This window comes from Puma concolor, chromosome D1 (assembly GCF_028749965.1).
Source record: "Puma concolor isolate L17-30 chromosome D1, mPumCon1.1.hap2, whole genome shotgun sequence".
NCBI classification, from domain to species: Eukaryota; Metazoa; Chordata; class Mammalia; order Carnivora; family Felidae; genus Puma; species Puma concolor.
The window spans coordinates 19,539,752-19,551,802 of NC_141676.1; the positions used below are offsets into that span (position 1 = coordinate 19,539,752).

At 39.9% G+C, this 12,051-nt stretch overlaps 1 protein-coding gene and 1 long non-coding RNA gene across 2 annotated transcripts in view; both read right to left on the reverse strand.

Moving 5' to 3' along the window:
* Positions 1–12,051, reverse strand: part of HSD17B12 (hydroxysteroid 17-beta dehydrogenase 12) — a 167,919-nt gene that overhangs the window by 129,619 nt on the left and 26,249 nt on the right. The window lies entirely within an intron of this gene.
* On the reverse strand, positions 937–6,786 carry LOC147576540 (uncharacterized). Its single transcript, XR_015240883.1, has 3 exons — positions 6,469–6,786; positions 3,709–6,253; positions 937–3,465 (listed from the first exon to the last, which is right to left on the reverse strand). It is a non-coding gene; the product is annotated as an uncharacterized LOC147576540 (long non-coding RNA).

Sequence of the window (12,051 nt, forward strand, 5' to 3'; positions counted from 1 at the left end):
CAGGCCGACACAGACTCTCAATTTCTCCTTTCTTTCTCTGCTCAGGCTTTGGGGATTCTGTCTGCTTCCATTTCTGTCAGTATTACTCCCACCTACCCCATCCCCTCTTGTCCTCACAGACAAATAACCCTGGTCTGAGTTACTTCACTAGCTCAATTCACTCATCCATAAAATGGCAACAATAAAAGTACCTAACTCACAGAGTAAGATGGAAGTATGGATATCAAATCCTTGCAACAGTTCCTGGCACACAATTAGCACGATGTTAAGTGTCAGCCATTGCGTGTTATTATTACTGTTGTTTAGAAGAGCATTGTATATTAGTATCCGTATTTGTTTTAACTATCCGGTTGCTAGTTGTAATATACAGTGAGAATAAAAACAACAACATGGGAAACTTTTTTAAATTTAGAAATCTTACACAAATCTTATCTTATATTCTTGGTTCCTGACTACTTTGCTGACTAACCGCACTCTCACCCCAAGTCCATTTTGAGGATGGCACCTCCATCCTTTCTCATATTTATACCTCTATTGTGCCTTTCTCCTACTGAGCTTTCATTTATTAAAACTCAATTGTTCTCTTGTGGCCTAATTAAATGGGTTCTCCTTTCCAAAGCTTTTTGAGGCCCACCATTTAATACACTAATAACTTACATTTTCGTTTTGTTTATTTTGCCTCTCCCCTCAATTAGAATATAAGCTTCCTGAGAATACGGACTGTTAAATTTTATTTATAGTTGAATCCCTGTGCCTAGAATTGGTACCTGGCACATAGATTTTCAATATTGTTAAATGCTGACTGTTCAATCTGGCCTACCCCAAACTTATCAAATAAATCTCTGTTTAAATCACCATACTCAGGTGTTCTGTTACTTATGGCTGGATATATTCTTTTTCATTATTTTTTTGTTTATTTTAGAGAGAGAGAGAGAGAGAGAGAGAGAGAGAGAGAGACAGAACGCGAGGGGTGGAGAGGCAGAGTGTGACAGAGACACAGAATCCCAAGCAGGGTCCCGGCTCTGACCTGTCAAGCACCCAAGAACTACGAGATCGTGACCTGAGCTGAAGTCCCACGGTTAACCAACTGAGCCACCAGGCGCCCCTTAAATGCTTTTTTTATGTAAGCTTATTTATTTTTGAGAGAGAGAGAGTACAAGTGGGGAAGGGGCAGAGAGATAGGAGACAGAGAATCTCGAGCAGGCTCTGCGCTGTCAGCACAGAGCCCGATGTGGAGCTCAAACTTGTGAACCACGAGATCATGACCTGAGCCAAAGTTGAGTCGGACCCTTAACCTATTGAGCCTCCCAGTCTCCCTGAATACATTCCTGACTGTTAAAGCACTATAGAATACCTGTAAAATATTTGTTACTATCCCTGCTAGTATTATTACTGTTATTATGAATTAACTAGTATGTATTACGTGCTTACTATGTTCTAGATATGATATTCCATATTTTTACATATTACTAAAAAAGCATCATCTTTTTTAACCTTTACAGTAAGTTTTGAGGTACATACCAATTTTACAGATGAAGAAACTGAGGCTCAGAGAAGCTAAAACAACTTGCTCAAGGTAACACAGATAAGAAATGATGAGCACAAGTTGTAAACCCAAGTTTCTGGCACTACTTCTGGTAAAAAGTGCCTACACTTTTTACCTAGTACCATACTGCTAGGTCTGTGAAATATCCATAAATACGTCTTCTCTCCTTAAAATAACTAAGCTTTACAAGGTAGGAATCCCATTTTCCAAGCCCTGCCATCCACCAAAGCAATTAATGTGTTAGCCCCTTAAATATCTACTCTGCAAACATTTGTTTGCATGGACAAGTGAACTCCAAACCTGCTTTGGAAAACTGAACCTTTATAAAAATGAGATGTAAATATACACTATTAAAAAATTAATTTACTATATTTATGAGTTGCCCCTTGCTTTCTTTTGATTGCAGGGATTCTCCTGTTGTGATTGTATTTGCCACTCAAGGATCTAGAATAAAAATAAGGGGAGTCTCCTAACTAATTAAATGATTGGTGTTGTACGTATTTAGAGATAATGATTTATTTCCAATGCAAGCCACTAGGCTGTCTGCCACATGGTAACCTCTAGGCCCTTATGCAGCCATGGCTCATACAAGATAATGCCAGTCTCTAGCTGGGTGAGACACACACACACACACACGCATGCCCTGCATACACATACATACATAAAACAGCATATTTGGAGAAGCCAAAGCCAAAAGCTGAATGGACCCATGAAAAGAGCCTACAATGCATGCGTTTCTCTTTTCCTCACCTTCAACTCAGTGATCTACAACAGTTTCCCATGACAGACAATAAGTAGAGATGTGTAAGCAGCTGCAGATAGCTGAATGAATTGTGTGATGCTGAAAATCTGTGAATTGAAGTATCTAATACATGAACTGAACTAAAAAACATTCTCCTCCTCCAAACAGTTGTATGAACAAGTCAAAGGGAAAAGAAAGAAATTGGAAAGAGAATGAGACAAAGAACAAAATCTGGTCTGTGTGACACATTTATAAAACTGATGGCCTGTCAGCGAGACACTGATGAATATTTTTGCAGGATAAAAATGGCAACCCAGTGTCTAAAAATAAACCACTGTTCTGCAGACCTGTCTGGTTCAGCTACACCACTGGAATACAAACACTCTCACTCACTAGTACATTCTGACTCAAGGTTTCACAAAGAAAGAAAAACTGAACATTTTGTTAGCAAGAGAAGATATTTTACACGGTTTTAAATCAGTTACGTTCTCTGTACAATATACATCTGAATTTAAGTTCAAATGATTTTCATTTACTAAAAAGAGATAAAATAAATGGTAATAGCAATAAACCATTAACTCATCTTATATAAAAGATTTTCCTCCCAAGCCAATTACAGTAAAACAGAGTGGTATTATAGCCATCTCGTGATAATATCCTAAAGTCACAATCTAAAAATAAAATTATAAATTATGTCTAAGCCAGGCTGGTTTGAATGGCAGATCTAGTCAAAATGCTATGTCCAAATGACTCTGGTGATGGGGTGAAAAGCTATTATCTCATTTTGCAGTTGAATTCTATAATGAAAAGCTGTGGGCTACAATGCAAAAGCAAATTTCTGTCCTTCCCAAGCAGCTCTTCAATTCATCAAGTCCATTCACCTTACTCCATCCTGCCTTATGTGCTATGATTCTGGTCTTAGCTAAATGGTAGTTTCAACTTTAAGAGTTACAAACCTCTGGGAAGCTCTCCCAGAACATTTAGATTACTATCATGCCACTATTTTTAATAGTAAAGATAAATTCGTTCTCCATAACAATATGACATGAATAATATTTACACTCGATACTTGATAACCATACACACCCAGCTGGCATAAATAGGAAAGCAAAAAACAAAAAAACAGATCAATATTTCAGGGACCAGTGACATTTTCACAACACAGTACCAACACCACCTAATTCTTTTTTTTTTTTTTTAATTTTTTTTTCAACGTTTATTTATTTTTGGGACAGAGAGAGACAGAGCATGAACAGGGGAGGGGCAGAGAGAGAGAGGGAGACACAGAATCGGAAACAGGCTCCAGGCTCTGAGCCATCAGCCCAGAGCCCGACGCGGGGCTCGAACTCACGGACCGCGAGATCGTGACCTGGCTGAAGTCGGACGCTTAACCGACTGCGCCACCCAGGCGCCCCACCACCTAATTCTTAATGGTATTCAGTTGTCCTACTCATTGCACACTAAATAGTTACACATTGAATAAATACATCCTCCGGTACACATCCATGTACTCCCTCCATGGCAGTTCACATCTCAACTAAATACGAGCAAAGTTTCTTAATGAAAAAACATGCATGTATAACGAACCATAAAATAAAAACAATTTCAACTTCAGGAGTTTTCCTTATCATTGGTCTTATTGTCAGAGTAGGCATCACAAACTTAGTAATGGTCAAAATAAAACTCTTGATACTCATTTCAAGCTTGATTCTCTGTCGGAATTCCCCTTGGGCTCATCAATTCATTCCACTGATCAAGCCAAAAGCCTCATAGTCAGCTTTGAGTCCTTTCTTCCCCACATTCTGTAGCTAACCCATCCCCAAGACCTGTCTACTCTCTCTCAAGTACATACCATATACGAGCACTCCTCATTCCCTAAAGTACTGCTCCTTAGGTTCAATGCTCCATCATTCGTATCTAACCTAGATGACCGTAAGGCTCCTTAATGTCCACCCTAGACCCCTATAGTTTATTCACCACACAGCAGCCAGAGTCATCTTTATAAAAAGTAAATGACATCACATCACTACCCTTCTTGAATTCCTCCAGTGACTTTCCATTACTCAGAATAAAATCCAAAGATCTTCCCACGTCCTACAGGATTTTTCATGATCTCATCCACACTCACTTCTTTTACTAACCATTTCCCCCTTGCACGCTGTCTACTTACTCATGTAGCTCAGCCAAAGGTCTTGCCTTTTATCAAACACATTAAGCCCAGTCCCACAGTGGGTCTTTTACTTGCTTTTCCCTGTCTAGAACCCTCTTAGCCCAGCACTTCAGAAGACTGGCTCCTTCTTATCACTAAGTCCTCCACTCAACATGTCTTCAGAGAGGCCTCTGACTCACATACCAGTTACCTTCTATCCTCTTTATCCTTGCTTTATTCCACTAGAGCACATATCACCATTAGTGATTATATTATGTATGGGTCCAGTTGATTATTGTCAATCTTCCCCTACTGTAAGTTCTGTATGTGTTATACATCACTGTATCCCCTAAAAATCTTAGTGTATAAATCAATCATCTACAGAACAGAGAATACAAACTCAAATACCTATAGAAGCCAGACAGATAATATGAATAAAGCAAGCAATTTCCAGCTGATGTGGAAATGCAGGCCTAATATAATTGCTTGCTATTTTTCAAGAGAGGTCAGATACACAAACTTCTAGATGAAATCTTCCAAATGTTTAATGTTGACAACTTATTGGGCCTTCTTTTTTTTAATTAAAACTCTGTACCAAATATTGCCAAATAAACCATGTCTGTAAACCAGATACATACACAGGCCATCATTCTTAAATTTAAACTTATTCAATGTGACAGATTATTCTGAAGAACAGTCCCTCCCATTCTGCATGTCCTTTTACAAGGTACAATTGTCATTCCTCCTATCAACAGAGGTAATCTATTTTCCCCTCTCTTTGGTTATTTGGCTTGCTTTGATTTACTTGCTTTGTTTCTTCTGACCTAGGCCTTTGGAGGTCTTGCAGTCATGTAAGGAAGTCCTGCAATAACCACTAAAGGATGAAAGAGTATGTGGAGATCCAAGACCCCAAAGATGAGAGAGGCCATCTGAGATCCCTTATCTCCACCAATACTCCAAAAGCAGCACTAGACCCCACACATGTGAGAACATATTTTGAATCCTCCTGCACCATCAAAGCCATCTATGCTGACTCCATATGGTACCAAGGGGAGCCATCCCAGCTAGCCCTGCCCAAATTCCTGACTGACAAAATTGTGGGGAGAAATGAAATGATTGCTGTTTTTGGTGGGTTTTGTGTGTGTGTGTGTGTGTGTGTGTGTGTGTGTGTGTGTGCGCGCGCGCGCGCGCGTGTGTTTATGGGGTGGGGGAGGGGAGAGGAGCAGAAGGAGAGAGAGAGAGAAAGTGGGGAAGAAGGATAGAAGGGGAGAGACAGAGAGTGAGAGCAAGCAAGACAGAGGGAATGAATCTTAAGCAGGCTCCATGCTCAGAGCAGGGCCCCACACAGGACTCGATTCCACAAGCCTGGGATTATGACCTAAGCTGAAATCAAGAGTCAGACACTCAACTGACTGAGCCACCCAGGCGTCCCACAATGACTGCTGTCTTAAGCAATTATATTTTGCAGTAGTTTCTCAGTAACAGCTCACTGAGACAGAAATGGATACCCAAAAGTGAGGTGCCAAAAACAAAAACCTGAAATATGCAGCATTTGTTTGGGACAAGTGGCAGGTGGAGGCTGGAAAAGTGGCACGTAGAGTGTCAGCCACGTTATACAGCAGTGGGATGCTAGGCAAGGATGTTGCCTGCAATAATGTGAAAGACCGACTATTACCTAACCAACTGGTGGATCTGGCTAAAGATATCTCCAGGTAGAATGTTGTAAGTGCCAACTGGCTTCTTCTGAATGCATGTCATAAAATAAGGAAGAGAGAAATAAAGATCTGTGTAATTTTCAAGCAGAACCTACAGAGGGCTAGGGGCGCCTGGGTGGCGCAGTCGGTTAAGCGTCCGACTTCAGCCAGGTCACGATCTCGCGGTCTGTGAGTTCGAGCCCCGCGTCAGGCTCTGGGCTGATGGCTCAGAGCCTGGAGCCTGTTTCTGATTCTGTGTCTCCCTCTCTCTCTGCCCCTCCCCCATTCATGCTCTGTCTCTCTCTGTCCCAAAATAAATAAACGTTGATAAAGATACAGAGGGCACAAGACAGTCTTGCCACCCAGCACAATATCCTCAAATTAAGAAATGGCCTCAGGGTAAATATCAAATCAAGAGTTTGTCCATAAAATCTTTTGTTGAGACCTTGGAAAGATTTAAGTATTGCCCAACAAACCCTCTCACCTGTATAAAGGTACTTCTAAGAATCTTGAGGACTTTATCTTATAACAGTCTAATTGCTCCAAAGCATAGAGAAGTCGGCCTTGGCACGGAATTATAGATGTTGCTTTGGGGGCATGGAATCAACCCCCAGTAAGATTCATAGAAAACTCTCGATGTTTTTAAGAAAATGACAGTGCTAAAAGTACCACAAAGTTGGATTAAAAGAGACATAAATCATTCAAAATGAAAAAAAAGTCTCTGAGGGGTTGCGACTTCACACAGAGAGGAAGTAGGCTGAAAAGGTACTCAGCTGCAAAATGACTCATTTCTTATTTAAAAAAAAGAAAAAAACAACAAAACAAAACAGCACAGAAGAGAGCCAAGAGCAGAGGGTACAACGAATGGCCTCAAGAAACAATACATTAGGAAATAAGTCAAGAGCAAAACTCTCTTACTACTCTCATGATTCTCAGTGTGTGTCATAAAAGAACTGGTAACATATGTCCAGCTGGGTTTCAAAATTGCTATGGACCAGTGACGCCTACATTCCTCGAGTATCTACTGCGGTATTCCCATCCCTGTCTCACCACTGGATGCTGGGTGTGGGCAGATGAGGTGGAAGGGTAGGCAACTTTGTCGTTTGGTTCACGGATTTCTAGATCAGAAGCTGCCTGAGCATCTGTGCCTGAGAAACTTCATGTGCATCTGGACTTTACTTAAATGATACAATCCCGGACTTCAAGTTGATGCCATAATGAGATAAAACTTCTGGGGGAGGGGAAGTGTTTTCTGCATGTGGAAGAGGTGTGACTTGTTATATATACTCAGTGAGCTGGCTATAGTAGAATATTTCCAAAAGCAGCTGCAAAAATACCTCCCATCTTATGCCACCTTGCAACAGGAATATGCCACTCTTCCATCATAAGGCAGAATCTTTTCTCCTCTGCCCGATTCTGGGCTGCTCCTATGACTTGCTTTGACCACAAGAATGTGGCAGAAGTGACACTGTATGACTTCCAGGTCAAGGCCTTAAGATATCCTGCAATTTCTGTTTTCACCTTCTCAGAACAACGTCCATGCCATGGAAGGACAGCTCAGTGACGTCTAGTGAATGATGAGTGACCCTATGGAGAGGCTACATGGAGAACTAAGGCTCCCCAGTCAACAACTAGTACCAAGACCCCATACAAGGAGGTGAAGTCATCTTGAATCTTCAAGCCACAGTGGGGCTGCCTCAGCCAACACCATGTGGAATAGAGAAAAACTGTCTCTACTGAGCCCTGCCCAAATTCTTGATCCACAAATTAGCAATAATATGTTTGGTTGTTTTTCTAAGCCACTGAGCTTTAGAACAGCTTATTATATAGCAATAGGTGACAGAAACATTGGGACAAAGGCCAGTATGAAGTATGGAAATGTCTAAATGTTCCAGTTTTGAAAAAACACGTTTAATACTTTTAAACATTCACAGTGACTTTTAAAATAACCTAGGATTCACTTCTTCATTCACCACAAATATTTACTGAGCATCTAGTATGTGTCAGGCACTGTTCTGGGCCCTGCAAAAAAAGCCATGAATTAAAGCCCCATAAAGCTTAGTGAGAACAAGGAGAGGCCTTTTGGGATCTGCTTTAATAACGAAAGTGATTTTTAATTAGCCCATCAATATTCTAAGTAAGTGTTTGCCAAATAACTAAATCTAGTTTTAACTTTCTCCTTGAAATTGTTACTTGAATGTTTTATCACTGTACCAGGAGCTATTTTTAGCCCAGCCCTTCTTCAGACTGAACTAGAAGAAAAACAAGGTCAAGATGATAGAACACGAGTAAATTTTGTGCACCTGAGTTTTCAGATATCTTCCGTGTACTAAATTTATTCCCTGACTTAGAACATTAGCACTTTCACACCTTTGCCCCTGCTGTCTCCTCTTCCTGGAGTGCCTTTCCCTTGCCTTCTCCACCTGGAGGAGTCCTGCTGCCCTCATCAATCCCCCCCACCCCAGGTGCTTCTGCTCTCTCGATGCATCCCATGCATACATATAGTAGTCCCCCAACACAGAGCCCCAGCAGATGCCTGAAACCACAGACTGTATCAAACCTTATACATACTGTATTTTTTCCTATATATCCATGCCTCTGATAAAGTTTCATTTGTAAATTAGGCACATTAAGAGATTAACAATGAGGGGCGCCTGGGTGGCGCAGTCGGTTAAGCGTCCGACTTCAGCCAGGTCACGATCTCACGGTCCGGGAGTTCGAGCCCCGCGTCGGGCTCTGGGCTGATGGCTCAGAGCCTGGAGCCTGTTTCTGATTCTGTGTCTCCCTCTCTCTCTGCCCCTCCCCCATTCATGCTCTGTCTCTCTCTGTCCCAAAAATAAATAAACGTTGAAAAAAAAAAAATTAAAAAAAAAAAAAGAGATTAACAATGATAACTAATAGTAAGATGGAACATTATAACAATATACTGTAATAAGTTATGTGAATCTGGTCTCTCTCTCAAAATATCTTACTGTACTCACTCTTCCTGTGATGAGATGATAAAATGCCTACATGATAAAGATGAAGTGTTTGACAGTTATATCCAAAGGAGAATCCTCTGCTTCCAGAACCACAATTGACCACAAGTAACTGAAACCAGAGAAAGCTATACAATTGTACAGCATAGTATCAGGCACACCATATTATAATTTCTTGTGGTTTTTGTTTAATTGCCCCTGCTATAAATTCCCTGCTTCTCCAGGGAAGTGACTGTTCTTCCAGTCCCAACCTTGAAACTTACATGTAATAGTAAGCAATAAATGTCTGTTGAATGAATGAATGTTAAAACTTTGATGAAATCATTGTTCTCTCATCTGTAACAAGGGGCTAATAATCCAGGCACAAGATGAAATTGTAACTGCCTGGGGAATTCTAAAGCATTATTCAAATTTTTTATCATTATTTACCAGACATGAGCACAAATGTCCTCTTTCCAATCCTCAAGTTTACTCTCAAAATAGGAAGACTTGCCACACTTAAGGACGTTCAGGAAAGCATACCAACTCCCAGATAAAGTTCCTGCGCAGGCACATATGAATTTTGGTTTGTTGTTTCTTTTTTTGTGTAATCAGTCACTCCGTTTTGCGGTCACCTATTCTATCCTAGATAGCTGTATTTTAATTCGAAAGTACCAGGAAAACAAAAACAAAAACAAAAACAAACCTTTGGGTTTTGAGACACACCCAAAGGGCAAATGCAATTTAATTTGTGGGTTTTAAGAGCCACAAGATCTTAGACCTATTTAAGTCTATTTAGACTTACCAACTTCGTTTTCAGGACATAATTCCTCTTCTTTTCGCATATAGTTATTTGAAAGTAAGGTTACAGTATCCCAGACAACATTATAAAAATGCAGAGGACCGAATGGCTATGCACACGTACTGTGAGAGATATAATTCAAACCCTGATCCATCTATCACCTAGCAGAGGCACTTTAAATCGACACTGTCCAACACCATAGCCACTGGCCATACATGGCTGTTAATTTAACTTAAAAGTAGATAAAATTAAAAATTCAGTTCCTCAGTTGCACTAGCCATATTTCAAATGCCCAAAAGCCACATGTAGTTGGTGGCTGCCAAGGACGGCACAGACACAGAACATTTCCAGCATCACAGAAAGTTCTATTGGACAACACTGCCTTAAATGAAAGGAACACAGTTTCAAACCAAACTGCTGAGAGAAATCTTCCAATATGGCTTTCAGCTTCCAGTAATGAAAACAGTGTGATATTTCAGAAGAAATGTTAAACAGAGGGGCACAGTCTGGGGAAAAGGAAATACATCATTTTGTTCACAGGTTGAGAGGATGCAAAGTTTCCATTAAAATTCATCCTTTAAAATGACTAATATTCCAATTAAGGACAATTCATTTTGTTTAGTATACTACTCTCCTTGTAACACAGACCTTTTTCTTAACCTACATCTTCAACATCACCACCTCTAGAATTTGAACGAAGGAAGCCATACTCTAAAAGCCTTCCCATCCTGAAAGTCTGATCATTTTCTTCAAATTAATATACCACACTATAGTTTTAAAGTATTCTACCTGCTAAGAGATGGAAGGCATATGTTATTTGGGACCCTAACAGCTAAATGCTAATTCTCTGAAACCTAACGTTAGCATACACTTTTGAATGGCTTCTTTCTAAAGATAAAATAAACATCTCTGCAAATTTACCCAAAATTAAAAGATAACAAATTTATCCAGTAATAAAACTACATTTCATAGTGATGAAATAGGTCTTTTCATTTGAAATATTAAACAAGCATTCAAAAGTGGGATCCAGGGCACCTGGATGGCTCAGGTGAGCATCCGACTTCAGCTCAAGTCACAATCTCATGGTTCAAATCAGCTCAAGTCATGATCTCACAGTTCGTGAGTTCGAGCCCCGAACTGGGCTTGCTGCTATCAGCACAGAGCCCACTTAGCATCCTCTATCTCGCTCTCTCTCTGCCCCACCCCCCCCCATTCTCTCTCTCTCAAAAATAAACACTAAAAAAAAATGGGATCCAAAGATAGTTTTGATAAAGTGCACAAATTCGGTGGAACTTTCGAAGAATTTCAAAGCACATGGTAAATTATTTACCCAACTAAACAACAACAACTAAGTATCTTTGCTTTGAAGTCTCCCGGGAAGCAAGCTATATGCCTATGTTCAAGTAACTATATTAAAACCCAGAGAAAACTCAATTTTAATGAGGATCATCAGTACAAACTGTCAGAAAGTGTTCGGTGCTCATCAGCACCCTCAAGAGTTCAGTTATTACAGTTACTACAGATCTTAAAACATAGTAATTCATTATTTAAAATAAAAGTGATAAAATAGAGGTAAACAATTTTTAAGAAACATAAATCCACATTCATATTATTACCTTTTTAAACTTTTTTTAATGTTCATTTATTTATTTTGAGAAAGAGAGGGTGCAAAGGAGGGGCAGAGAGAGAGGGGGACACAGAATCTGAAGCAGGCTCCAGGCTCTGAGCTGTCAGCAGAGCCCGATGTGGGGCTCAGAACTCACGAACGGTGAGATCATGACCAGAGCCAAAACCAGACACTCAACCAACTGAGTCACCCAGGCGCCCCATATCATGCTTTTTTTTTTTTTTAACTTCAGTTTGGCAGTATCTCTTTAAGAAACTTATGCTGTTCTGCAAGATGGTTCAAATGAAAGACACTATGCCTTTGAAACCTTACTGTGCAAAGATCCTTGCTTAAAAGCTTATAAATTTATTAAGATTTTTAATCATGTATTTTTATTTCTAATTGTCCTCCTTAGGCCTAAATCTGAGGACCACTCTAAATATAGAAAGGTTTATATAATACATAGTCACTTAAAATAAGATAAAGAAGAAAGCTTCTATTTCTTGGATATATAGAAAAATTCAAATGACAACAATTTGTGGTAAGGATAATTGG